Genomic DNA, 25,827 nt, shown 5'->3' with positions numbered 1-25,827 from the left:
AATACCCCCAAACCAGGACCAGAACCGTAAATAGAAACCATGATCAAAAACATAACCCGAACCCCAACAAAAACTAAACGATAACCCAAACAACTAACCCAAAGACAATCATTAATACTAAATCCTAACCTGGAACCTAACACAAACCCATAACTCCATTACAAACCCAAGCTGTACATGTACCCTCGACCCCACTTCAAAAACCTGAAACTGATAACCAAACAAGACTCATAACCAATAAGCAATAAAAAGAACATGAACATGAGCCAAAAACAGAAGCCACACCATAACACAAAACCTAACACAAACCCAAATGCTGATTCGAAACCAAAAACAAACCTGTAAATCAATGCATGAACAAAAAACAAAGCACACAACCATATCTTAAACAAATCACAAACCCTAAATCTAAAACATACCATAAACCCAAGCAAAGCACAAGAACAAAACACTGTCCAGAACCCTAACCCTTAACCCAAATCTGAGCCAGAACTGGAACTCATAACTCTAACCCCTTAACCCTAAAACCTAAACCCAACTGTAACCCAATTACAAACCAGCACAACCACCATCCTAACCCCCTAGGCACTACCCATAAACCTAAATCCTGGCCCTAGCTCTAAGCCTTATCCACAAACCCAAGCCATAAATCTTATCCTAACCAAGGACCAAGAACAGAGTGTCCAGGTAGCTGGCAGGACAAGCAAACATCTCGGATAGACATACTGGGTAAAATCCCCAAGCCGCATCCAAATTGGTTTTGCGTCCATAGCTAGATAACAAGAGATAGTTGCCTACATGCAATCTACCCTAATACTCACCCCGCCCACTGAACCCTGGAAGCTGCTAACCCCATCCAATCCAAAAACTTACCTGTTTGCGCTCCAATGTGCTGGAACTCTGAAAGAAATGGGTTACAATACAGAAAAAACAAACAAGTACATGAACAGCAACACAGCACAACGCCACACTCTCTGGAACATCGATAGTCAAACAAATATTCTGGGTCATCCTCAACCTGCCTCAGGTCAGAAGATCAAGAGAGCAAGTCCACAAACAAGCTGTGACTGCACAGAGTATACCAAAGGAGCAATAAAGTAAAAAGGAAGAAAATAGCAGGAGAAATGAGACCCCCCAAACCACAGAGCAGACCAAGAACACTTCCCAAAGACTCAGACAGCTACTGTAACAATTTGAACAAGATGCAAAGACACTGCCAAGGTAAAATGAAAAGAAGAAGTTGGTCGACTATAATGCAATAATTTATACAACATCCTAAGAGGTCACACTGTAACATCAGAATCAAGTGATCACAGACCAGGCAGATTTCAAAATAAAGGGAAAAGGATTATAATTACATAAGAAGATAACTTTATTGAGATGATAAAGACATAAAGTGAAATGAAAATCTAACTAAAAAACAAAGAAAAAAAGCAACAGCTAAAATATGAAAAAAATTAAAAATCACACACAAAAAAACAAGATAACGAAGGGGGAAAAAAACCGGACTGCTGATGAAAATGGTTCAAGACCAAAGACTGAAATATAAGCCATAAAGAAAACAATAGAAACCCCAGATATGAAAATCCAGGAAAAAATGAACAGAAACTACAGAGGGAAGTACAACAAACAGAATAAAAGAGATGGAAGAGAGAATCTCAGGTTTGAAGAATGCTAGATCAGGTAATGAAATAAAAACATGAAACCTAACAAATTTTTAACAAAACATACATAAAATCTGGAAAACAGAAAACAAAACCTAAGAAAGTGAGGGATAGAAGGTACAGAAAATAAGATCAAGAAAATTACAAAAGGAAACTTTCAAAACTTAAAGAATATATCTTACCTTAAGAAAGAGGTATAAGAAGCATAAAGAACAACAAATAAAGTAGATTAAAAAGATCCCCTAGTCATACCACAAAACATCAAATACAAAAGCATACAGAATAAAGAATATCAAGACGTGCAAAAGAAAAAGGCCAAGTAACACATTTAGGTAAACCTATCAGAATTACTCCCAACTTCTCAATGGAAACCATGAAAGCAAAAAGAGCTGGGATAAATGTGCAGCAGGCAATATAAGACCGTGAATACAAAACAGACTACTAAAACCTCCAAAGCTTCCTTTCACCATTGGTTAAAAACAAGATATCACCTGACCAAAAAAAAAAAAAAAAAAACTTAAAAATACGTATCAAAATTCCCAGCCTTACTAAAAGGAAAACACCAACGCAAGAATGAAAACTTCACACACAAATTCTCAAGCAAAAAAAACTCACATCAGCAAAACTCTAACCACTCCCACTGAAAAATAACAGAAATTATCATCTATTAGTCATTAATGTCTCTTACTATACATGTACTCAAACCACACAGTCTAAGAGAATAGATAGTAAAACAAAAATCAACAATCTATTGTATACAGGAAAAATACCTCAACATCAAAGACAGACAGCACCTCAGAATAAAGGGTATGGAAAAGGACCCAAGAAACAATCAGGAGTGGCTACCATAATATCTAACATTAGATTTCTAACTAAAGTAAGTCAGAACAGTTGGAGAAGGACACTATATACTAATAACAAGTTCAATCTATCAAAATGAAGCCTCAATCCTTGTCATACAAGTGCACTCACAAATGTAAAAGAAACATTAGAACTCAGATCGCTCATATAACCTTACACACTACTGGTAGAGAATCTCAGCATTCCCCTCTAGATAATAGTCAGGTCAACCAAACAAAAATTTATAAGCGAAATAGGAGAACTAAGAGATGTAATTAATGAATTTTGCCAAACAGAATGACCCACACTAACAAGAAAGAATATACCATCTCTGTACCTCATGAAAACTTTCATAAAGCTGACCACACACTGTGTAACACCGCAAACATTCACACAAACCAAAAAAAAATGGAGTAATACACTATTCCCTATCAAATCACCACGATTTAAAGTTAGAACTTGACAACAACAGTACTCTCATAAATCCCACAAAAAAAAAAAACAGACAGTGAACAAACTACTGAACCACCCAAGAGTCAACGTAAAATAAAATAAAGACTTCCCAAAATTCAACAAATAGGGAAGAACATTGTACCAAAACCTGTGGAACACTATGAAACAGTGCTAATAGGAAACTTCCCAGCTCAAACAGAAAGCTCACACTAGTGAATTAACAACACATGTGAATGGTCTAGAACAGAAAAAGCAGACATGACCAGAAGGAGCAGAAAATAATCAAATTGAGTGCTGAAATAAATTAAGTAGAAACAAATAAAAAATACACCAGATCAATGAGACAAAAAGCAGGTTATTTTATATAATAAAGATAGACAAACCCCTATGCAAACTATTAAAGACGAGAATAAAACATCCAAAGTAACACAATCAGAAATGAAAAGGGATAAATGACAACAGACACTAAGGAAATCCACAGAATCCTTAGATCATACCACAGAAACCTGTACTGCACAAAATTGTAAAACATAAATGAAATGGACAATTTTCTGGCTGGGTACCATTTACATCAATTAAATAAAGCCTAGGTGAACAATTTAAATATGTATATACTCTTAAAGGAAAAAGAAGCTCCCATAAAAAGCAAACAAAATATCCCAGGGCAAATGGTCTTAATGAAGAATTCAATTAGAACTTCCATACTCCTCTAAGTGCTGCACATAATATAAACAGAAGGAACATTGCCAGAACTCTTTTTATGACTATGCAGTAAGATTGTCATGAAAACAAAAAGACTCAACTGAGGAAGAGAATAAAAAACTAATCTCAATATTGAACATGAATGCAAAAATACTCTATCCCATCCTAGCTTGCCACCAAGGACTCCTATCCATCCTAACCATCATGGGGTCTGGTGAAATCTCTTGCATATATGGTTAAGGATTATTATACAGCAGTACAGAATACCTGTTATGGCTGAACATCATTTTCTGGCCCTGAGCACTCTGCTATCTGTCTCTTCAGATTGGGGATCAGATGTAAGTTAATGGGCTTATGTCCCTAACCCACCAATGTTTCAGCCTGTGTTTTGGGTAGATACCGATGTGTTAGTGTATACCACTCCCAGTATCCTTACTCCTCCTTGGAATAATTTAACTTATCTGAATAATTTTGATGGGACTCCATATAATTTTACTTATATAGATAAAAGGGAGCCAATACTATTTGGAAATGGTGCTTGGTTTGCAATGGGATTTCAGCAGTGGTCACAACCTGGTATTGAAACTGGAAAATCTGGCAATCGTCCTCGAAGACTGAGCACAGTGCATTACTAAGACCTTGGATAATAATACTGAAAATCAGGAATTTGGATATCCCCTATATCCAAATTTTAAATATTATAGGTTAAAATATAAGCCATTTATTTGGAAAATTTCATTCGGAAAATTTGCAAAATAATTCAAAATAAATGGATCAATTGTCATATATATGGTGACTTTAATAACACTTGTTCTGAAAGGAATATTACCACCTCTGATTTGCTTAATGGCACAGTGATGAATCGAGCCATTAATAAACCAGTAAATGAAAGCTGTTGTCTGCCTGAGGAGATGCAAGAATCAGTGATGATCTTATTGCCTTATTATGAGTGAAAGCTGCAATGCAGATGCATAATTGGCAAATAGTAGCTACCATTAAACCTGTTCAGGTTTTAAATGGGTCATTAGTTGAAACACCAGTACCCGCTTCTATGTATACTTTCCTTATTTATAAGTAATAATGTTACTGCTTCAGTGCCGCTACCATATGTATTTTTTGAAAGAATCAATTGTCCTACTGGAATTAGTTTTAATGATTAGCAATTGTAGTCATGCATTAATTCCTCTATTCAGTTTAATCATCATCACTTATGATACTAGAGAAACATACACAAATTTAGCTGCCTGTAAACTAAGGTCATGCTTGGGATCAAAATTTTCTAGATCATATTTTTGTTGACTTCTTCACTAAGATATTGAAAAGAACAAAGTTCATGTTAGGTTTAGTAAGAGCTGTAATTCCTGACCTTGTTGCTGTTATTGATACTGCTAATGTGGCTGGTATCACTTTACATACATCCTTGCAGACAAAAAAATTGTAGAGCAATGGCATATTCTCATAAACTGGTTTCAGCAGGTTTAAATATATGCTCGACTTTGAACAGACATTGATGTACCAAAGCAAATTGTGGGTTCACTGAGAAAAAAAACTGTATTGTTGCAGGAAGGAACTAATTAAATTACTTTGTGTTTGTTGTGATTGGAATTCAACCACTATTTGCATTAATAATTTGGATTATAAAGATTTTTTACGGGAATGGAATAATATTCCAGCTTATCTCCTGGGAAATGCCTCTGCTCAATATATCAATGATCACTTACATAGGACTTTTGTTAAATCATGACCCTCGAACATTGAACAAATTTTTGATGACAACTTAGCAGGTTTAGATCTTAAGGGATTCTTACAAATTATTCATAACTCCAGTGGTATGATTATTGTAATCATGCTAATACTTTTTTATGTTTGATTATGTATCAGTTTTATATTTGACTAAACATAATAATTGCATACTTTATTTGAATTCGAATAAAAATAAAAACAATGAAATTGAGGAGACACAGAACTGGCTCAAAGTGCAGGCTCCTCCTGGGGCAGATGACATGAAGCTGGGAAAATATTGTTTTGCAAACCAAAGGAGCAATAAAGTAAAAAGGAAGAAAAAGGGAAGGAAAAATGAGACCCGCAAACCACAGAGCAGACCAAGAACACTTCCCAAAGACTCAGACAGCCACTGTAACAATTTGAACAAGATGCAAAGACACTGCCAAGGTAAAATGAAAAGAAGAAGTTGGTCGACTATAATGCAATAATTTATACAACATCCTAAGAGGTCACACTGTAACATCAGAATCAAGTGATCACAGACCAGGCAGATTTCAAAATAAAGGGAAAAGGATTATAATTACATAAGAAGATAACTTTATTGAGATGATAAAGACATAAAGTGAAATGAAAATCTAACTAAAAAACAAAGAAAAAAAGCAACAGCTAAAATATGAAAAAAATTAAAAATCACACACAAAAAAACAAGATAACGAAGGGGGAAAAAAACCGGACTGCTGATGAAAATGGTTCAAGACCAAAGACTGAAATATAAGCCATAAAGAAAACAATAGAAACCCCAGATATGAAAATCCAGGAAAAAATGAACAGAAACTACAGAGGGAAGTACAACAAACAGAATAAAAGAGATGGAAGAGAGAATCTCAGGTTTGAAGAATGCTAGATCAGGTAATGAAATAAAAACATGAAACCTAACAAATTTTTAACAAAACATACATAAAATTTGGGAAAACAGAAAACAAAACCTAAGAAAGTGAGGGATAGAAGGCACAGAAAATATAATCAAGAAAATTACAAAAGGAAACTTTCAAAACTTAAAGAAGAATATATCTTACCTTAAGAAAGAGGTATAAGAAGCATAAAGAACAACAAATAAAGTAGATTAAAAAGGTCCCAACCTTACTAAAAGGAAAACACCAACGCAAGAATGAAAACTTCACACACTAATTCTCAAGCAAAAAAAAAAATCACATCAGCAAAACTCTAACAACCACTCTCACTGAAAAATAACAGAAATTATCATCTATTAGTCATTAATGTCTCTTACTATCCATGTACTCAATCCACATATAATGACACAGTCTAAGAGAATAGAGATTAATGTACCATTCTCCTTGCTTTTCTTTATCATGGTGAATTGTGGACCATTAGGGTCCGAAGTATTCATCCCCTCATCCTTAGACTTACCAGGGAGGCCTTTTTCCTGTGCGCGCCCAACCTCTCAGTACGTTCAGTTTCTGACATACTGTCCTTGACTTCTTCTAGGACGTTTCCACCAGGCAAGAGTCAATGATCCGAAGCAAACATACCAGTGAGGCACTCGATCAATCTCTTTTATGAAGTTTTTCAGCGTCTGATGGGCAATTTTTATGTCTTTGTTTTAACACCGACTCTAGTGCTGTGATAACGGACTGCGAGGAGTCCATGATGACAAGCAGGCACCTGCAGCTTATCTACGTCCGTCTTACAAGTGCCCCAAAATGAAAGTATCTGCGCGCGGCTCTTTTATCTACAAGAGACTGAAGCGCACAGTAAGGTACTGCCACTTACCAGAGCAAACATACCAGTGAGCCACTCGATGAATCTCTTTTTCGAAGTTTTTCAGCATCTGATGGGCAATTTTTATGTCTTTATTTTAACACCGAATCTAGTGCTGTGATAACGGACTGTGAGGAGCCCATGATGACAAGCAGGCACCCGGGGCTTATCTACGTCCATCTTACAAGTGCGGCGAAAACGAAAGTATCCGAAAACGAAAGTATCTGCACGCGGCTCTTTTATCTACAAGAGACTGAAGCGCACAGTAAGGTACTGCCGCTTATCTACGTTGGACTTACCGTACCTAACAGTTATAACAGTGGTCCCAAAATGATGATCAAAAGCGCCCCCAGAAGATCACTAAGGCCTCCACGCTACAAAATTAACTTTTAGCTTTTGGTGAGAGAAATTGAAAAATACACCAGGAAATGGAAAGATCTCCCCATGTTCTTAGATAGAGAGAATAAACAAAATAAATATGGCAATCAGTCCAAAAGCAATCTGTAGATTAAATGGAATCCATACCAAAACAACAAATTCTTAATAATCAATAATCAATATCGAAAAACCAATGATGGACAACATAATCCTGTACAGGAAAGTAAGTTCCAGAGGCATGACAATCCATCAACCTCCATTACAGAGATACAGTATTGGAAACAGCTTGGTATTGGCATAAAAACAGACTTGACCACTGGAATCAAATCAAAGACACAGAGAGTAATCCACACAGAAGTTCAGCTGATTTTTGACCAAGAAGCTAAAATTATACAATGAAATAAAGATAGCATCTTCAACAAATGGTGCTGGCATAACTGTATGTCAACATGTAGAGGAATGAAACTAGATAAATATCTATCAACATGTAAAAAACTAATGTCCAAAGGAATCTCCAAAATATATAAAGAGCTCAAGAAATTAGACATCAAAAGATGAAAATGTCTTACCTCCTCTGAGGACTGAATGGATATGGCAGGGAGGCTGCTTGTTTGTTCCGGATGCTCAGAACTAAATAATAAGACAGAAACCATATTACTTGAAATACTCATTGGACAATAGCTTAAGCCTATTTATGGGTAACTCATATCATAAATTAAACCCATCTCCTTTAATCTGTATACTGTCTTCCCTTGTAAAATTCCATCATCTGTCTCCATACTAGCTATATTGCTTCTCTCTGACTCAGCCTTCTTTCTATCAACATTGACTTTCAATTTCCTGACTGGCTCAAACACTATCTGAAACAGATTTGTTATTAAGCAACAGTATTCACAGCACAGACAGATGGGACTCTCATAGCACCTTAAGCTGAAGAGAAAGCTGCTAACATTCTGCTTTCATTCTCTTAATGTTTCTTTACTTTTACTTTTCCATTTCTAGAACCAACATTTTTATATTCTCATTCTTATGATTTATGATTGCCAACAAGTCTGCTGCAAAGTGAGGAAATAAGAACTCCATAATACAAAATTGAAGGGGACTGGGGCATAGGGGACAAAGTAGTGAGGGCAACTGTTGCAGTAGTTTCTTAATCACACTGAGCATGCACCCAAGCAAGCACGCCCTTTTGTCTGCGATGTCCCTGGCCAGCAAGTGGCTTTATCCCATCCAAGCTTTCCACCAAGGACTCCTATCTACCTGCAGGGTGTTGAGGTCCACACCACATCCAGGGTGGAGTGGATAAAAGAGACTCCAGGGCTAAGAGAACTAAGAGAAGGCAGACCAAGAAAAAACCAAAAGCACACAGCTAGCCACAGCAAAGAGCGTACCAAGCATCCAAGACTCTCCTAACAGGATTGGTACAAATGTGCATGCTGTTATGTCAGAATACCTCCAAAAATGTGAAAGACAACATGATAGTATGAGAATCCAGTGAATATACAACAGGAAAATTTGAACACCCTAATCCCGAGGAAGAAGAAATAGACCTTAAAATTAAAATTAGAAAAGAGATAGGGTCCATCAAACAGAATGTGAAAAACAACTGTAAGCAAATGGAAGAGAAGAATAACAACAACTTTGAAGAAATGAAAAATCCAAAGATACCCTAGGAAAGGAAACCAAGAAGAAGCGAATCAAACCGGTAATGGACAGAGTTGAAGAAGCCCTCACCACATCATAAAACACAAATGATACAGTATTAAGAAAGAATATTAAGAGCAGCAAAGGAAAAAGGTCTAATACTAACTTGTGGAAACAAAAATGACTTCTAACTTAAACCAATCAAAAGAGAATAAGATGGAAACTTTAAACTCATAGCAGGTATATTTCAAGGGATGAAGTATGAATACCAAATATAAATTTCAGTAATATAAATGCACCCACATTACTAGAAATAAATTTATGCCTCAAACCACACTAATAGTTGGAGACTGCAGCACTATCTCAACAATGGACAGGTCAACCAGACAGAAACATAACAGAGAAATAGAAATAATCGACATAATTAAATAAATTAAAAAATATAACTTCAGCATCTCCAGAAACTTCTAGAAAGTTGACCACACACTTGATAACAAAGTAAAGCTAATATGCCACAAAAAAATTTTGCGGAGGCAGGAGGATCTCTGTGAGTTAGAGTCAGCCCTGGTATAGAACAGCTACTTCCAGGACAGGAAACAAAAGCTACAGAAAAACCCTGTCTCAAAAATCAAAAAGAATTAAGAAAAAGGGGAGGGGGCTGTTTAGATGGCTTAGTGGTTAAAAACATTGCCTGATCTTCCAAAGGTCGTGAGTTCAATTCCCAGTAATCACATGGTGGCTGACAACCATCTGTAATGATGTCTGGCACCCTCTTCTGGCCTGGAGACTCACATACAGGCAGAATACTGTATACATAGTTAATAAGTAAATAAATATTTCAAAAAATTTTGCAAGCACATGAGCCTTTATCAGATCAACATGGATAAAATTTAAGAGTATAACAACAATTATAACACCAGAAAGCAGACAAACTCATGGAAACTGAACAGTCAACTACTAAACCACGCCTGGGTCATAGAAGAAATAAAGAAATTAAAGTCTTCCCTGAATTCAACGAAAACAAAGACACAACATAACCAAACCGAAAGCAGCGCTAAGAGGAAAATTCATCTTACTAAGTGTCCACATTAAAAAAAAAAACAGAGAAAGCTCACATTAGACACCTAAAAGCACAGCTGAGAGCTATAGAAAAAAAAATTCTTACCCAGTAGTAGAAGGCTGGAAATTATCAAATGGAGGACTCAAACAAACAAAATATAAACACAGAAAACAATCCAAAGAAGTCAATGAAACAAAGAACTGGTTATTTGAGTAAAAACAAGATTCACAAATGGCTATCCAATGTAATAAAAAGTTACAGAAAGAGAACACGCAAATTAACAGGATAAGTAATGAAATGAGGGACATAACAGACACTGAAGATATTCAGAAATAATTATATCTTAACACAAAGGCCTATATGCCAAAGTTGGAGAATGTAAAATAAATGGACTTGTTATTAGATAAATAACATATACCAAATTTCAATAAGACCAAGGGAACAATGTAAATAGATCGTGAAGTGGTGAGGAAATATAAGCAGCCAAAAAAAAAAAAAAACCTACATACCAAGAAAAACACAGCACCAATTAGTTTTACTACATAATTTTACCAGAAATTCAAAGAGCTGATACCCAAACTCCTTAACGTGTGTCACATAATAGAATCAGAAGAGTCATTTCAAAGCTTTATATTAAGTAACAGTGGTACCATGACACTGAACGAAAAAATAAAAAGCCACCAAGATAGACAATTAAAGACCAATCTCGCTCATGAACATCGACGAAAAATTTCCCAATAAGATATTGAAAAACCTGATTCAAAAAAATAGGAGGCTTTATCACAGAGATACTGCACTGGTTCAACACATGGAAATCCATCAATCAAATCTATCATATAAATACACTGAAAGAAAAAGAAACCATATGATCATTTCAGTAGAGAAAAATAACAGTAATTATCAAAAACTAGTCATATCTCTTAATATACATGCGCTAATCTCAAATATAATGAGACAGGCTATGAGAATAGGTAAGAAAACAAGAATAAGCCATCTGTTATACACAGGAAACTTACCTCAAACTCAAAAAAAGACAGTACCTCAGAGTAAAAAATATGGAAAAGGACCCAAGAAACAAGCAAGTGTGGCTATCCTAAAATCTAACATTAGATTTCAAAATAAAGGTGTCAGAAGAATTGGAGAATGACACTATATACAATGTCACTATATATATATATATATATATATATATATATATATATATATATATATATATATATAAAACAAGTTATATCTGTCTAGATGAAGTCTCAATCCTTGTCATTTATACTCATAATACAACTGCACTCACACATGTAAAAGGAACAGTATTAAAACTCAAATTACTCATCAAAACACTAATGGCAGGATATCTCTGTATTCCACAATCGACAATGAACAGGTCAACCAGACAAAAATTTATAAGAGAAATAAGAGATGTAATGAATGAAATGGGCCTAACAGATATCTATAGAATATTCCACCCAAACAAAACAGAACATACCATCTTCTCAGCACCTCATGAAAACTTCCACAAAACTGACCACACACTGTGTAACCCAGCAAACAAAAAAAAATGGAGTAATACACTGTGTACTATCAAACCACCACGATTTAAAATTAGAACCTGAAAACAATAGTACTCTCAGAAATCCTACAAAACAAAGGAAATTCAGCAAACCACTGAACCACCCATGGCTCAAGGTAATATAAATTAAATACTAAAATTCAACAAATATGAAGGATTCCAGCTGCTGGACTGCCATGCAGTGGGAGGGCAAGTGTCCCACGGCCAGGTTAACACAAGGACTCAGGCCCAGGAGGAGGTGAGAAACACAGAGGGCGATGGGAGCCAAGGCTGGGGAAGCTCTGATCCAGCCACTCCTGTCATGTGGCAGTGTGCCCCATCCAGGTTCAGTGTGTTGCTGAAAGCAGGAAGGGAGACAGGTCTGTGCACTGCCCGAGCTAAGTAGACAGGTACCCAGCTCTTCATGGACCATGGGGAGATCTCACTGAAGCCAAGATAGAAAGAGGGAAAGCTGGCCCCAGAGACTCGGAAAACACTCCAGCTCTGCCTTCCCCAGAACCTTCATCACTGCGTCTTAAACTTCAGTCTATAACTGCAGCCCTGGCTAGTAAAATCTCTGAGCAGGACCATGTAGGACCATGTCAAGGATTCCCCAGCCGCCTAGCATGTGTGTGAGCCCTGCCCCCTCCTTGCCAGATCTTTCATTAAAGTCTGCTCAGCCTGTTTGTGGGGTTTCATCCCAAGTCAGGTATTTATAGTGACCAAATTTCCTCAGTCACAGGAGTGGGGTCACTGTGCCATGGGGCTTCTGCCCTAGAGGTGGTACTGGCAGCTGGTGTAAGCTGAGGAAAACTCTACACCATTTGGAAAGAGGAGCAGTCTTTGCAGCCAAGCCCTCCTCCAAACCGGGGGCCTGAATTCTCCACCTGCCACTGGCAGGCACTGAGTCACTGCTGTGCCTCTTCTAGCACCTAGTCTGGGAGAGAGCTGCTCTGGAGGGATTCAAGGTCCGGGTGCCCACTGTAAACCGCTGATGTGGATGGATCCCTCCCTCCCATGTTCATGTGCACAACCATTACCTCCTCGGGGTTCCAAATCATCTTTATGATCCTCAGGGAGACCCAATACCCATTAGGGTCTCTTGCCTCCCCCAGTCCCCAGCAACTGCTCATCTGTACATTTAGCACTGTGGAGGCTCCCATAGTGGAACCATTCAGCATGTAGCCTCTACTGAGCAAACTGCTTTTTAGACTCGTCTATGTTCTGGCATTATCAGAATCTCAGTCCTTGCTGTAACTAAACAGTCTTCCATTATGTGAAGCCAGCAGGCAAATGGCAGGTGCTTTTAGGACAGAAAGCGCCAGTTTAAGAGACGCTTTCAAAAGGGAGGAAAAGGTAGTTGATATGTGAATCCTCGTTTTCTTTCTTTAGCAGTGTATGCACATGGGCCCTAGGAATAACCACTGCTGGGCTGGAGAGATGGCTCAGCAGTTAAGAGCACTGGCTACTCTTCCAGGTCTTGAGTTCAATTCCCAGCAACAACATGGGTAGCTTACAACCATCCATAATAAGATATGGTGCCCTCAAAAAAGATATGATGCCCTCTTCTGGCCTTCAGGGATACATGCAGGCAGAACACTGCATACTAAATAAATAAATAAATAGTCTTTTTTAAAAAAAATATGAAGGAACATTGTACCCAAACCTGTGGAACACTATGAAAGCAGTGCTAAGAGGAAAGTTCATAGCTAATACAGAAAGCTCACAGTGACTTAACAGCACATATGAATGCTCTAGAACAAAAAAAAAGCAGACATGCCCAGAAGGAGTAGAAAACAGAAACTAATAAAATTGAGGGCTCAAATAAATTATTTAGAAACCAAAAATGCAATGAATCAATGAGACAAAGAGCAGGTTACTTGAGTAAATAAAAAAGATAGACAAACCCTTATGCAAACTAATAAAAAAGACAAGAGAGAAGATCCAAACTAACACAATCAGAAACAAAAAGGAATACATGACAACACTAATGAAATCCACAAAATACTTAGAGCAAACAACAGAAACCTGTACTACACAAAATTGGGAAACCTAAAAGAAATGGACAATTTTCTGGCTAGGTACCATTTACCTAAATCTAATAAAGCCTAGGTGAGCAGTTTAAATAGGCATATACTCTTTAATGAAATAGAAACTCTCATAAAAAGCAAACAATATATCTGAGGGACAAATGGTTTTAATGAAGAATTGCTATACCCCTCTAAGTGTTGCACTTAATATAACCAGAAGGAACATAGCCAGACCTCTTTTTGAGACTACATTAAGATTGATGACAACCACACAAAGACTCACCCAAGAAAGAAAATTACAAAACAATCTCAATAATGAACATGAACGCAAAAATACTGAATAAAATGATGGAAAACCGAATCCAGGAATACATTTTAAAAACCTTCATTAACAATTCAGCTTCATCAAAAAGATGCAGGGATGGTACAACATTCATAAATGCATTAATGTAATCCATGATACAAATAAATTTAAAGAAAAATACGCATGAACAACCTATGAAATATTAAAGTAGGCACATATCGTACTTGTCATCAAAGACTCTCAGCATATTCCATTAATCATACCTGGGATAATGGTACTGAAAATTGAGAAACAGCATAACCTGTATGTACAGATTATACATATTATAATTTCAAACATCGGCCATCCTTTAGAAAATTGTGAAACAAATTGGGCAAAATACTTCAATATAAATGGGTCAATTGGAGCCCATATGGTTAGCTTAGTAACAATTGTTCTGAAATATCACCACCTGTGATTTGCTTAGTGTTACCAGGATGAATCAAGCCAAGAATAAAAAGTTAACAGGAAGCCATTTTCTGACATTGATTGCCTTGCACACAGCCCATAATGCAATATAGATCCATATTAGGAAGATCATAGCTGACTTAAAACCTGTTCAGGTATTGAAAGGCTCAGTCATTGGAACAGCAGTACCCGCCTCTACTTATATATTTACCTTACTCAGGAATACTAATGTTACTACCTATGTACAACTAGCATATGTATTTTTAGTTAGAAGAACCAATTTCAATACTGAAATTAGTAGTTATGATTTTCAATTGGATTCATGTATTAATTTATCTGTTAGGTTTAATCCTCATCATTACTTATGATACTACAGCAACATACACACATTTGGCTGTCTGTAAACCTAGGTCAGTGTTGGGCTCAAAAGCCTCTGGATCTTAATGTAGTATTCTTTATCAAAATATTGAAAAGAACAAAGTGCATGTTAGATTTTGTAATAGAGGAAATTCATAACCTTATTGCTGTTGCTGCTAATGCTTCTGTGTCAGGTGGGCAATGGTATAAAGATTCTCAGGGACTGGACTCAGCAAGCTCAAATAGATACTAAACCACAGACAGAGGTTGATGTGCTTAAGAAATCTGTGGGATGGTTGGGAAAGAAATATTTATCTGTGCAAAAACATTTGTGATTGGAATTCGACCACTTTTGGCATTACTGATTAAGCTTAGTGAATTTTTACATGAATGGAAGGTTATTCATATTTATCTTTTGGGCAATGCTGCTCCTTGATCTCTCATTGATCATTTACATGATGTTATAGAACTTACTTTTCCTAATCATTTCCTGATTCAGATGCCTCAACTATTGCACAAATTTTTGATAACAAAGTGACAGGACAATTTGGACAAATTAGATGCGATGGGATTCTTACAAAGTATTCCTCATACATCTGGTGGTATGCTTATTGTAATCATTGTTATTCTTTTCTATTTTTGATTATGTAAGAGTTTCTTTCAACCAAATGCAGAATATTTACATACTTTATGAATAAAACTCAATTAACTTAAAAAATCTAAAAGGAGGAAAATATGGAGGCACAAAACTAGCTTAGAGTGCAGGCTCCTTGTGGCACAGATGAGACAAACTTGGGAAACGGTTGCATGAGAGAACAAGCATAGATGAAAGCAAACTCTGCCTATTTCTCAAATGTTCTCTCAGAATCTATACCATGGATAAAAAATTTGTTTTTGAGCTCAGTTGCTCACACTGTACCAGTTAAAAAGGAGTGCTTTGCTTCTGTATACTTTTTGCATTGTATCTTTGTACTTATTTTCACTTTTATTATGGATTAATTGAGGTATTGTTTCTGGGAAGGAGAAGCAAGAGTACACATGTACCTGAGTACAGAGGGGTTTCAGAGTTGAGGTATCACTTTTTAGTATGTATAAAAAGCCATAGTAAATAAATCTTATTGTGCAGTTGTTCATACTATGCATCAATGTGTACTGATTTACAAGACAACCATACCAAGGGACCACAACGCAGTAGATGTTGAAAGGTGGTACCAGAACAGAGACCATAAAGAGTAAAAGTTAGGAAGGGTTTTAAATTATAAACCAGATAAGTAATCTTCATTACAGGGCAATGGGACAAGCCAAATCCTCTCTGTACCTTGCTATCCTAAAGCATTCAATAAAAACTCATAGGGTTCACATTTCTCTTTCTGATTTAGAAATGTGTGTGGAAATAATGAAGCCTTAAAATTCTTTGGTATCCAGAAGGCACCTAAGATATAGATACTTGGTAAAGAATTAAAGCTAATGTTGAAAAAGCTCTGAGATAGGGTGAGAAAGTACTTGTCTGTTTCTGGTCTTATAGGGTTTATGAGCTTTACTATTTTCAAATAAAAGCAAATGAAAATAACTGGCCACTGTGTCAAGAGAAAGTAGTGCCAGCTGCACAAGTAACGACCATGTATAAAAAAATTCAAATACTTGGCTCTTTGTCAAGGGAGTACATGACATGTAACTCCAGCACATAGAGGCTGGGAGGAAAGCTGCCATGAATCAGTTGCTTCCCTGGGCTAAATAACAACACAACAATAAAACAATTCCATTCAGGATAGCAAGGGCAGACCTAAAAATTTCAAGTCCTTTGCAGTAAGAAAAGTACATTTGAGGTACCATTTTTTGTTCCAATTTTCTTCTCCATTGTTGTGATTAAACTCTATCCAAAAGCAACTTAGATAATGAGATTTATATGGTTGATATCCCTAGATCACAGTCCATCCTTGTGGGAGCTTAGGATGGAAACTCAAGCTAATAAATGAAGACAAAACATGGGGAAACATTGCTTCCTACCTTTCTCTCGTTTGTCATGGTCTCATGCTAAGCTAGTTCTCTTCTGCAGGTCCACTTGCTTAGAGATATTGTCAACTCAGTGGAAGAGCCTTCCCAAACTTTAAATCAATACAATTTCTCTCAGATGCAGCAATTAGATGTTCTCATCTATGCACACCCTCAACTGATGCTTCTTCAGATAACCCTAGGCAATGTCATGTTGACAGGTGAGGCTAATTAGGAAAAAGACAATAATATACAAGGAGGTTTTAAAGATCCAAAGTCAATGTATTAATCACATCCAATCACTTAAACAGCCAAAGCCCAAACAGCAACTGGAAAATACAGAAATGTCAGGGAATGGAAAGAGGAAGGCCTCTAAGAACAATAAATAAAAAAACTAAAACCAACTCTCCACAGAAACTTCTCAACAAAACATAAGGTACTTTTAACATGAAATTTTCTAGATACAAAACTGTTGAAAGCCGATCATTTTCCAGAGGAACAATCAGATGATAATAAAACTAACAATATAGGTTGCAACACTCAAAAAATGAGACATAAAGACATAGCTACAAATATAGACTATAATTTCTTAAACAGAAATGACAGGATTCTAATCAAAATCAAACTATCAGAAATCAATGACCATAACTCATCCAGTACACCACATTCTTTGGAGAGATTCACTTGAAGCCTTCTGAGGTTTTAACTTTGTAGAAAATATTGTGACTACTAAAAGGATATCATTCAGCCGGGCAATGGTGGCGCACGCCTTTAATCCCAGCACTCGGGAGGCAGAGGCAGGTGGTTCTCTGTGAGTTTGAGACCAGCCTGGTCTACAGAGCTAGTTCCAGGACAGGCCCCAAAGCCACAGAGAAACCCTGTCTCGAAAAACCAAAAAATAAAAAATAAAAATAAAAAAAATAAAAGGATATCATTCTATTATAATAAAGAATAGGATGTCTGTTAGGGTCACTTAGACAACATTTTGCTTACTATTGTTGGGTCCAGGTGGCATGCAATTATTGAGGAGGGGGCAGACCACTAAAATATATTAAACCAGAAGCAAAGTTGATTCCAGAAAAAAAGGAAGGGGAAAAAAAACCTCCATGGGGCACACAAAGCTTATCAGTTATATCTAATCACCACCTGAGATTGGATTTCTATATCAGTGGCGATGGGAGATTTCCAAACTACCCTTTTTATAGCAAAAAGCAAGCATTATGCATGAACAAAAGAATTTTTATAACCTTGAGGTAAAGCTCAGGTACTAATTGCTTTGTTTGTTGTTACCATTTCCAATAACAGGGTTTTTCAGTGAAACTAGGGTTTGCATTTAGCCTATTGTTTCTCTCTGCCACTTTCTGGTGGTCTTTAGTGAAGTTCTGTAATCCCTTGATACTGACAGTTTTGCACAACAAAAAGTCATGTACATCCCTTAATTTAAAAGTTAACTCAGCATTTCTAAAAACTGAAAAATGCAGCTGTTCTAGAATTATTAAACTTTCATGGCACACAGGTTGTGAGCCTATAATGGCCCCTTGAGCACCATGTTAGAGGTCTTTGACTGAGAAGTGGGTCTTTTGGCTGATTGTAAATCATGGTTTTCTCATTTGTTATAGAAATGTACCTTAATGGCTTATTAATCTTGGTGAACAAACATTTGCATCTCATGATACTAATATCTAACAGGCATGGTTAGCATACTACTTATCTTTGGGGAATTTGGGATGCAGCCCTCCCTTACTTAAATTCTACTGTGTGACTTAATGTCTCCTAAGAACTGGTAAATCCTTATACCATTTATGCTACTATCAATTATGCTCTACTTCAATTTAGCAGTGGAGTTCTACTCTACACAGGAGAAACCGTTTACAAGCTCCACAAAATTAATACAAATGGATCCTAAACATAAATGTTAAAAGTGCAGAACTTCTGAAGATACTGTGGTCTCCGAGTTTGGAAAATTTGGTGATATCTCTCCACATGCGGCAAAATAAGCACTACAGCCACCACCATTTGCAGCTGCCAATGCTCTGCTCAATGCAGACACAGCCCAGGCAGTGAAGTTATTCAGAGACTGCCATGGAGAGTTGCAAGGATCACTTAGGACTACTTACTTAGGATAAGGCAGGAACACACTAAACTCTTTGTCCACTGGCTCCCAACCAATCAGGGGAGGACTGAACAGATCAGCCGTACTCCTCAGCAGGCCACTCCACCTAGTTTGTGGACAGTGGCCCCTGACCCGCCAAGCACAGCCACTCTAAACGTGGGAAGAGCAGCCACGTGCATTAAGCCCAGCCACTCCTCCCACCTGGGGACATTGGCCCCTTACTCACCTTGGCCCATCACTCCTCCAATCTGTGGAGAGCAACCACTCATTCACCATGGTACAGCTGACAAACTCTCTCCCCACAAGGGAACCCAGGACACAGTGCACAAGAGACTGATTTCTTCAGGAAGCGATAGACCGGGAGTCCTTGCTCCCTGAAGAACCCTCCCATTTGACTGGTGGAGGCTCTGATTGGTTAGTGAAGTCTGAGTGTCAGAATCAGGTGAGCAGAAGGTCCCAGCAATGGCTGCTAATCAGACCTATCCCAGATTGACTGTAGAACTAAGTCAAATTCAACAGCAAGTCTCTTGCTAATGTAAATCAATGGGTTGGGTTTTAAAAGGAAGTATACAAATTCAGAAAGGGGCTAATCAGACAATGTTGCACAAGAGAAACATTGGGTAAACCAAGAACATTATAAACAAAGTCCACAGTGGTGTTGGAACTGATAACCATAGTTTTCACCCTTCTGTGAAAAGTCTTGGGTTCTGAGGACCCAGACCAGCAATGGAAGAGGTTGCTCAGCTTCCATGTAAAATGTTAGTCACTGAGTGCTGTAATCTAACACATGGAGTTGCATTCAATTGTCTGTTTCTCAAACATCTCAGCTGACTTAACTTTATCAATCAGGATTGTACATATCTGCATAGATCTGCTCATTGGAAACTGAATACTTAGTAGTTCAAGCTCCCCTCCCTAAATTGCACACCCACAAATTCTGTCTGTCTTCACTCACATGGAAGGAATTAATACATGCAGGGAAATTATAGAGAAAGTCACTCATCATGCCCCATCAGTCAGTCCTTCTTTAAAATGGAGACCCCTGCAGCTTACTGCCTTCAAGTTCAGTCTGTGACCTGGCTATTACCTAATCTGTTTTCTCAGAGCAGTGTTCCTCCTCTTCTGGTCTGAATGGAGAAGCCAGGCTCCATAAACAAATCCTTTCTCTGTTCTGCAATGGACAGTCCACTATGTACTCAAACTGGCAATTTCAGAATGCTGTGGTGCTGCAGACATGCAATCCAAGGTTTAGAGTGTTTAGGAAAGAAGACAAGAAGGGCAATGTCTTGTGGGGCTACAGACAGGGTTCAAATATACTTCAATCAACATAGGAGACCTTGACTCAAAATTTCTTTTCATAAAGACTAGAAATGCCAATGTTCTAGAATTAATATACCTTTATGGCACAACAGGACTTAATGGGGTTGTGACACTGGCATGGTCTCTTGGGCAGCATTAAAAGGATGGTTTTTAATGGAGGAATGGGTGTTTCTGCTGTTTGTAAAACAGGACTGTCACCTTTATTTTGGGAATGCAGCTGGTTAATCCTAGGTAACAAACATTTATATCTTATACTAATCTCTAACATGTGCAGTTAGCATACCATTAACCTTTGGAGGATTTGGGATGCAACTCTCCCTTACCTAAATTCTACTTTGTTACTTAATATTTTCTAAGAACTTATACCATCAATCCTAGTCTTATCACAGTAGCAGTGGAGTGCTAATCTATAAAGGAACTACTGTTTACAAGCTCCACAGAATTAACTACAGATGGATAGTAAACATAAATGTTAAATGTTCAAAGTGCAAAACTTCTGGAAGATACTAGAGGGGCCAGGGCTCTCCAACCTTGGCAAATCTGTGTTACACGGGGCTGATTTCATAAAGGATATTTCAAAGCACAGTCCCGCTCCCTGTGCTCTGCACAGACACAGTCAGGAGAGTGCCAGTCGGCCCAAGAAATACAAAGAACATGCAGGACCACTCAGATCATGCTGGAGCATTAAAGACCAACAGAAGCACACTGGATGATGCAGGACCAGGCAAGAATATAATGAAATCTGCATCTGATCACTCACTACCACATAGCCAGGAGAAGATGAACCACACTGGCTCTCATAGCTCAACTAGCCCGTCCTCCCAGTCTGGGGATAGCCAAAGCTAACCATGTTGTGGTTTTCTAGCTTTTACATGCTCCCTGCTCAGCTGCCTGCAGCAACTCTCATAGCACAGCACACAAAACCACATGTGCCAGCTTCTCTTCAAAGCCTGAAACTGGGTCCTGAAAGACCCAGCACAACTTCTTGACTGACAGGTCACCTAGAGGATCTGATTGGCTATTGAGGCCTGAGTGACAAGAGCACCTCCCATAAGGTTATACTGTGCTTAAAAGCACAGCACAATGGTTCCTGACTACTTTAACCCAATGTAATTGTTCTGAATTTATCCATACTATGGTATATAGCAGCCCATTCATATTCATTTCTGAGTAGTGTCCCATGAGACCTCAATCTATTCCTCTACCTGCTGATGAAAACGTTGAGTGTGTCCACTTTTTTACTCTTACATATGAAGTATTTGTGATCACTTGTAATTATGTACATACTCATTGCTCTTGATGTATCCAGTGGCACACACGCAGATGTAAAATAGACACATCACATGGAAACAGGAGCTGATTGAGTGGGGAATGCTGGGTTAAGGTTTAAAACTGATGACTGGAAAGATGTCTCAGGAGGTGAGGACACTTTGTCACCAAGCATGAAGACCTAATTTTAATCCCCAGAAACCACAAGGTAGAACCAACTCCCACAAGCTGTCTTCTGTCTTCAACATGTGTGCTATGGTGCATGAGTGCATGTATGCCCACAAAAATGCACACACATGCACACATAATAAATAAGTTTTTGAAGTTATGCCTGAAGAGTCAGAACTGGGTACAAAGACTCACACTTGCAATCTCAACATCTCGAATACTAAAGCAGTATTCTGCTTTAATACCAGGCCACCTTAGGTTGTATGAAACCCTGTCTCTGAAAGAACATGATAAAGGACTGAAACCCTAGATTATGAGCTTCACTGCTACAAAATTTCCAGTGACCTGGAGCAAACACCTCTTGTCACCTTTCTGATTGTCAGTTTTCTGGTAAACAAACAGAAGTCTGAATCAAATGTCCCGTGCTAGGCTAGGATCTACTGTTCTGTGCTTATCCTCCTAGGATCCTTTACTTTCTGTCACTGAACAAACTCAGAGAGTGTGGTGAGTGCCGCTTCTCCACCACCAGTGCCAAATGATCTTGAACTCCATCAGTCCTGAGCCAAATTGAAGTCAGGCCACGTGATTCCATAGTAAGCACCAGACATAACAAGTTTTTAAAAATGTCCTAACTTCATTCATTCTGACCATAAACAGGAAAGAAGGCAAGGAGAAAGGTTTCTGCTTCTTGGGTTCACATAGACTTCCAGCAGACAATAAACATCCACAAGTTAAGACCCAGGGAGGTGCTGTCTTGTGGTAATCAAGATCTTAAGAGAATAAGACATCAGATGGCTCCTCTTTTCAGAATGTAGTGTTTCCTACTCTTTGTCTCTCTCATGTCTGTGAGCTACACCTAAGCATCCTACCTCGAATCTGGAAACTCCTCTGAGACAGCAGTCTCAGCTCAATGCCTGGGTGTGACACACACTCATACACACACTCACACACACACACACACACGGTAGCTCCTCAGCTGACTTATAGAATGCAGCCTCCTGACATAGTAGGTCTACAAATCAGGCATGATTTGATTGATCTAATCAATCAGCTCTGTTGTCTGATCAAGTGAGGAACACCCCTCCAAAAGGCTCATGAAAATCCTTCCATATGTGTTGTGTAGCATTTTGTTTGTGTTCTGACAAATAAAACTGGCCTGGAGATCCAGGGTGGAGCTAACCACTAGTTGACCATAGGAGCCTGGTGGTGGTGGTAGTGGTGGTGGTTGGGTAGAGACAGAATCTCACCCTTTTAAATGCAGAAAGGAGATGCATAGAAAGCAAATGGCGACTGCTCCCAGTTCTCTGGTCTTCCAGGTTTTTACTCCCACATCTGTCCCCTGGTTTTTATTGATTAAGTGTAGTTGGATTTATGTGTCACCTTTGTAACACAGATCATGTTTTACTTTAAGTTGTTCAAAGGATTCATTGCTTAAACCATTAGGTTGGGAGAAAGATATGGAAAACAAGCATGACAAGACTTTGATCACAGACTGCCTCCAAAAAACGAATAGCTAGCTAGAGGTGCAAAGAAAGCAGAAAGGGTTTTTGCAAAGTTAGAACTGAAACAAATCTAACTCTGCCCATGCCCCCATTGTATCCAGTGAATAGGATAACTGTGGCAGAGAGCCTTGTGTCTTCTTATTATTTCCCCAGGCTCTTTTGAGCCTACCTGATGACAAAGAGGGGAAAGACAGTTTGAATAATTGCCCTGCAGGGAGACAGGCCATCTCTTCAACAGTATAATCAACTTTTACAGGGAGGAAGGCAGAGTCTGTGGCAGTTGAATCAATACTATGGACCTATCAGGACAGCACCAGCACCAGGAGAGAACTTATACATGAAAATCGTAAGATTATTCAGGAATTCCATGGGTACGATTCAGATAAAACTCTGCCAATTACTGCCCTAAGCTTCACTGAGCTCAAGAGTATATTGCTGAGCTTCAAGACCTGACAGCCAGCCTTCCAGAACTGTAAAATGTGTCGTTGCACTATTTAGCCACATGGTGGCAGCACGCGTCTACTATACTGTCGCCCGGCAAGAGACTCATAAAGAAGTAGGAGTCTGAGAAGACTAAGAGAAATAGTTGGACTCAAAAAATCAGGTAAAAGCTTTTGAAAACAGTCACTTTAAATGTATCCCAAAGAGCACAACAAAGTGAGTTTGGTACAATCACGTCATCTAAGAGAAAAGGCCCTCTCCACCACACGTTTAACAATGGCTCTTCCTCCACCAGTGACTAGGCATTCAGGGAACAAACACTATCGGATGCGCCAGTGACTAGGCAAAAACGCTACATTCAGGGAACAAACACTATAGAAGTCCATAGGACAATGAGAGGAACTGCATCCCAGGAAGCCTGTAGCCAGGTGATAAGGCTAAAAGAGAGACTGTTCACTCAGGCCTTATCACCACCTAAGACTCTCTTGACTGAAAGTCTAAACTATGATGAGGAGAGCGTGGACCTTACAGCCCTCTCCTACTCACTTTTTCCTGTTTCTGGTCTGCCTGGTCCCACAGAAAACAAGAAATGCTTCTGTTTGGTTTTAATTTTCTGATCACCCAGATGTTTTAAATGAGCAAAGCATTCTGAACTCTTAAGTCATCAGCTTCAGTCAAACATTTCTTCTCAGGTAATCCACATTTTAACAAAAGAAGCTAGGAGCAGGCATCCTGGCTTTTGTTAAGGGCAGAGGCAGCTTGTCTGCAGAGCTACGTGATCAGCTTGGACAGGGCTAATGGCTTTTGTGCCATATCGAAATATGGGCCCACAATCCACTCTCTCTTATTAATTTTAATAAACCCTGTGCTTCTGCAACAAGACAGATATGTCGCTCTTGACTTGGGCAAAGTCCTCTTCATTTACCCAAATTTTTCCGTCATTAAAATAGGCATCTTTTATGCAAGCCCCTGTCTTAGGCATCTGGGGAGAAGCCTCAAACCCCTCATTGACTGCCGACCTCTGTAAAGAGATTAGTGGATAGAAATATACTTTTCAGGCCCTGTGTATCAGCCATATCTTGTTAGGATGCATCACAATGCTTTGTGTATAATTATGCTCCCAAAGACTATATTCTCCTATCTTAAAGGAGAGTAGAATCACCTGAGTTGAAAATGTTTCCTCCGCTGGTACAGAACATCATTCAGAGTTTACTTTCTCAGCATGTGTATCAACTCAACATTCATAGTCAATCTCTCTTTCAGCCAACTCTCAATCGCTGCAACTCACAATCATGATTTTTCCACATCACCAGTCAATGCCGATCTTTAGTTTTCTAATACCATAACTTCATGTTTAGCCGGTCAAAACCAGCTCTCCCAATTTTCATAATTTCATGTTTGGCAGGTCAAAACCAGCTTTCCCAATTATTGATAATTTCATATTTAGCCGGTCAATACCAGCTCTCCGAATTATTCGTAATTGCATGTTTAGCCGGTCAGTACGAGCTCTCCAATTATTCATAATTTCATAATTTTCTTTACCATAACTTTATATGAACTTAAAATGACTGAAAACATTCAATAATTGCTCAAATATAATATGCTTAACCATTGGAGAAATGCAAATCAAAACAACTCTGAGACTCCATCTTATCTCTGTTAACATGACCAAGATCAAAAACTCACAACTTATGTTTAAGAGAAACTCTTCCACTGCTGTTGAATTCTCAGAAAATTAGGCAACAAACCATTTTAAAACTCAGCTATCTCTTCTGGGCCTATATACAAAAGATGCTCAACCATACAACAAGGACACGTGCTTAACCATGTTCATAGCAGAATTACTTTATCATACACAGAATCTGAAAACAATTCAAATGTATCTCCTCTACATATATCATAAACGAGATACTCATAAATATCATGAATATTTTTGAGTAACTCTAATCACACAAATTGAAAAACTTGTATAACAAGAACTTTAAATCTCTGAAGGAAGAAATTTAAGCCAACAGAAAATTGAAAGATTTCCTATTCCCTTGTAAAGATAGCACCAATCATAGCAAAATTGACAATGTTATTGAAAGCAATCT

General features: G+C 38.1%; 1 protein-coding gene across 1 annotated transcript in view; it reads right to left on the bottom strand.

Annotated features, from left to right (window-relative positions):
• LOC142834739 (HAUS augmin-like complex subunit 8) overlaps positions 1 to 25,827 on the bottom strand; it is a 90,679-nt gene that overhangs the window by 33,775 nt on the left and 31,077 nt on the right. Inside the window, exons 2-3 of the mRNA XM_075947556.1 lie at positions 8,111 to 8,171; positions 874 to 900 (exon numbers count right to left, since the gene is read on the bottom strand). The gene's annotated coding sequence lies outside the window, so the exon portion shown is untranslated. The remainder of the gene's footprint in view (positions 1 to 873; positions 901 to 8,110; positions 8,172 to 25,827) is intronic.

Source organism: Microtus pennsylvanicus, chromosome 14 (genome assembly GCF_037038515.1).
Source record: "Microtus pennsylvanicus isolate mMicPen1 chromosome 14, mMicPen1.hap1, whole genome shotgun sequence".
Classification (NCBI taxonomy): domain Eukaryota; kingdom Metazoa; phylum Chordata; class Mammalia; order Rodentia; family Cricetidae; genus Microtus; species Microtus pennsylvanicus.
The sequence above is the reverse complement of the archived record's forward strand: the minus strand, read 5'-3'. Positions and strand labels throughout refer to the sequence as shown.